The following is a 4791-nucleotide window of genomic DNA, read 5'->3' on the forward strand; positions in this document are numbered from 1 at the left end:
GGACTACAACTACTGCACTGGAAATTTTATTTCAGCACAGACAACAGTTGTGGAGTTACAGTCAAAAATGATAAGTGTCCCCTTCGTGTCTGAGGGCGCAAGATGGAACAGCCGGGTTTGGTGCAGGGGCATAGCCAGCCCTCTCTGCCAGGGTGGGCAAGGCTCCAACAATTTCCCCCAAGATGATTAAGAAATAGATCAAAGCGAGTGAGCGTACCGAGCGGAACCTTTACTGACGTGGGGTCCAGGGGCCCGCACTGGGGCCCTGGTGGGGGTCCAGGGGGCGAAGCCCCCGGAAGCTGATGGGTTTTGGGCGTTTTTATACCATAAACATTTGTAACGTTTTTATGTGAACAGTTTACCATGTAAAAAAATGTAAGGTTTCTTCAATTTCTCCCCCTTTCTCTCATTCCTTCCCTCTTCCATTAAATTACTTCCCCTTCTATTCCTTAAGTTCCCATTCCTTCTCTTTCCGTCTTCTTCATATTCTTCAATTGCTTCCCCTTTCTCTCATTCCTCCCCCTTCCATTACACTCGCTTAAATTACTTCCCCTCAAATCACTTCCTGTTCCCTTCCTTAAATTTCCTTTCCTTCTTCATATTCTTCAATTTGTTCCCCTTTCTTACACTCCTTCCCCTTGTGCATGAATTGCTTCTCCACAATAAACATGCAAGTTATTTTCTTCACCTCTTTTCCCCTCTTTCATTCCCCCTTTCCCTATTCCTTCCCCCATCCCTCTCAGGCTTCCCTTTTGTTTTTTCATTTCCCTCTTTTTTAATTATTCTCGTTTCCTCTCTGTTGTTTTTCCTTCCATCTTGACCCATTCTTTTCTCCATTCCCTCTTCCCTTCCTCTTTTCTTTGCTTCCCCTTTCTTTCTTTTTTTCTTTCATTTTCCCTTCTTTTCTTTTTTTCTTTTCCTCTTTTCTTTCTCTTTTTTCCTTGTCCCTCCAAAATTTCCCCCAGGGATGTGAGAAAGGCTAACAGCGGGTATCATACATAAGAATCACAATACACTGAGATGTGTGGAAGAAAACGTGCAGGTATTATTAGAAATATTAAGGTATAATTTATATTTTCGAGTCATTTTTAAAAAGTCGATTCAGCCACAGTGACTCGAGTCACAAGCCTCGAGTCATCGAGTCAAGTCATCAAATTTTGAGTCGAGTCGAGTCATCAAGTCATCAACCCTAGAGTCGAGTCGTCGAGTCGCCTTGCCTCGAGTCGAGTCATCGAGTCACCAAAACTCGAGTCGAGTCGAGTCACTACAAGTCTGACATTTTGTCTTTTAACTAGTATTTTAAAACACGTCTTGTAATATAGTTGTACAATTTCAGTTACAGTATTAATTTGCAAGTTCAGTATTTTTAGTATATTCTCTGTAAAGCGCCTTGAGGTGTTTCGTAAGGCGTTATAAAAATGTGATTTTGTATTGTTGTTGTATACAAGTTCAATCTTACCATTCAGAAGAAAGTTGGCCTTATCTGTCGTCGATGACTTCGGTCCTTTGGCGAGGTAGTTTTAAATTTTACCATTCAGAAGAAAGCTAGCCTTATCTTTCGTCGATGACTTCGGTCCTTCGGCGAGGTCGTTTTTTTATTTTAGCCAAAAGAGTCTGCTCATTGTTGACGTTATATCTTGCAAAATACACAGTGCATGCAAAAATGGTCGAAAAGACCAGGATCAGGAGCATCAACTTGAGCGCCCTTTTCAAGGTAAGCCTGTACATTATGACTACTGCCCGGCTACACCTCATTCAATATGTCACCAAAAGACACCAATTGCACCTGTTTAGTGATATTACCTACCATAGAGACTATATAATAGTTCTCTGCGCATAAAATGAATTTATATTTATGGTTCAACACACTAATTCCTTTTTTGGTTCACTTGCACGTCCCGATCGCCGCGGGTCAGCGCATCCGATGATAAAGGGAACTATATATACTGGTTACCTTTGTTTCAGATTGTTTTGATACCACAAAATACAAAAGATACGGAACAAAATGAGATTTCAAACGTTTAAAAATTTCAAAATTATAGACAGTTGACGAAATATTTACTGAATTTAGAGAATGCACGGCGCCCACCACCTAATAGATAACGAAGGAGGCTTAATATCTATGCTTAATATACAAATTTAAAAAATACTAAAAAAGAAGAGAAGAGAAGTGCAGAGAAGAGCAGAGCAGAGCAGAGCAGAGCAGAGCAGAGCAGAGCAGAGCAGAGCAGAGCAGAGCGGCAGTCTACCGTTCTCCCCCCGGGGGTACTCAGTACAAATGACCATATGGGGACGTGCCGCAAATATGGGTAGCATTTTCAGCCTTTTGGTATATCAATGACCCCTTTTTCAAAGCCTATTTTGGTATATGAATGGGTCCTTTTTCAAAATGTTCTCAATTTTTCGGAAAATAGCCCAATTTTTCCTTAATCTAGTCAAAATTTGCAAAAATGTTCCCAAAATTTTGGAAAAATTTGTAAAAACGAAGACAATTTTGGTTAAATTCGGCCAAAAAGTTTGACTTTTGGTATAGGCTATCAATGGGTCCAAATTTCTTGAAAAATTGGTATATTTATGGGTCCACTTCCAAAATCTCAGCGGCACGTCCCTACCAAAACCATGCTGAGTACCCCCCCCCGGGTTCTCCCTTTCCTATCCTACACCCATATAACCCATGGCGACGTCCCGTCCCAATCTCGCTCTCTAGGGCTCCTTTTTTATTATGACTAACGGTCCTTTTTTTTTGTTATGACTAGCGGTCTTTTTTTTATATTATGACTAACGGTCCTTTTTTTTTTATTATGACTAGCGGTTCTAAATTTATATTATGACTAGCGAACGTGTTTCGCTATTATGACTGGCGGTCCTTTTGTTATATTATGACTAGCGGTCGTGAATTTTTTCATTATGACTAGCGGTCCCTTTTTTTATTATGACTAGCGAACCTTTTTTTTGCATTATGACTAGCGGTCCTTTTTTTTATTATGACTAGCGAACCTCTTTTTGCATTATGACTAGCGGTCCTATTTTTCTATTATGACTAGCGAGTTTTTTCTTCTATTATGACTAGCGGTCCTGTTTTTCTATTATGACTAGCGAGCTTTTTTTTAAATTATGACTAGCGGTCCTTTTTTATATTATGATTATTGACCCTTATGACTAGCGGTCCTTTTTTTATATTATGATTAGTGAACCTTATGACTAGCGACCCTTATGACTAGCGACCATTATGACTGACGACCCTTATGACTAGCGACCCTTATGACTAGCGACCCTTATGACTAGCGGGTGTTCACCAATTTAATATCGTACCATTGCACTCAACGGGTTGATCCAGAGTTTTTCGGAACTAGAGATAGATGCCATGTGTTGCGTTTGGCCAGATGAAGGGGGCTACCTGTACATGTATAGAAGTCGTGGCGCATGGGGGGGGCATGAGGGAATGCATCAGCCCATTCCTGCATTTAGTACACTAGGCCTATTCCCTGTGAGCTACCAATGGTACCGTTTTACCACAGCTGAGCTGTAATACTTTTAATATTATTGATACGCAAACGAAAACACCCCCACATTTCTGCGCAACACTCGCACATTTCCGCAAAAAAGTTACAAAAAAACAAAAAAGTACACATGTGGGTTGACATTGTTCATGGATCACTCTCATTCACTCAATCCATGTAGTTTCAACCAATCAGAACTTTTGAATGGTTGTTTCTTTTTTATAATTGTTTACACAAAAGTATTAAGCTCATTGTACACTCACTCGCTGAGTTCCAGTCAATTACTGGTACCAAACAATTGCGGTCCCCGGATCAGCCCATCCCTGCATTTAGCAGCGATTTGTCTCTCTCCACTTTGAAATACAAACAACGCTACCACCGATGACGTCACTAGCGATTGAATGGAAGTCAACTGGGAGCGAGTTGACGTTCGGGAGGCAAGCGAGTGAAGTGACCAAAAAGTCGCCAAGCGTCAAATCAAGTGACCAAAATCGAGTTGGCAAGGAAGCGTCAAAATCGCTACTAGCGAGTTGGTAGTATACAATGGGGTTCAAATGAGACAAATCATGTTGTCAAAATGACCTTTTAAATTAGCCTCTGCTAAAAACGTCTGCAAAACTAAACTAGTTTGATCAGTTCGTAATAGGCGGAAAATATAGGCTTTTACCACTACGCCGAAAGGTAGACCTGCATTAAGAGTAACATCATTTGACCTGTTTGCATGCGCGGATTTAGAGGGGGGCACAGCCGGCCCGTGCCCCAGTTTTTGGAGAATCAAAAAAATAAAAAATAAAAATAAAAGAAAGAGAAGGGAAGGAGGGAAAGAAAAGAGGAAAAGAAAAGAAAGGGAAAAAAGAAAAGAAAAGAAAGAAAAAGAAAACCGGGAACAACATAAAAAGAAAGAAAGAAAATCTTCGGGCCTATAGCCTAATAAATCTGTAGTGAGTATCATACACCGGGGTGGCACTCTCCAGGCGCGGATTCAGGGGGGCGGGGCCCCCTTCCTCCCCCTCTCCCAAAAAAAAAAGAGAGGAAAAGAGAAGAGAAGAGAAAGAGGAAAAAGGAGAAAAAGAAAAATTAATTAGTAGGCCCATGCCAAATAAACCGCACAGTAGCTCACAGTATTCTTTTAGGCAGTACTTGTTGATTTCTGATGGCCCGTCGATGATGCAGGGCCCGTCACATTTTGTCACCAAAGTCAGTATTAATACGGGCTTCATGCTGACTTCGATCCATGCATGCTTTAAATTGCGAATCGAGTCTTCAGTGGCGTAGCCAAGGGGGGTCCTCC

The sequence above is a fragment of the Amphiura filiformis genome, chromosome 20 (genome assembly GCF_039555335.1).
Source record: "Amphiura filiformis chromosome 20, Afil_fr2py, whole genome shotgun sequence".
NCBI lineage: Eukaryota > Metazoa > Echinodermata > Ophiuroidea > Amphilepidida > Amphiuridae > Amphiura > Amphiura filiformis.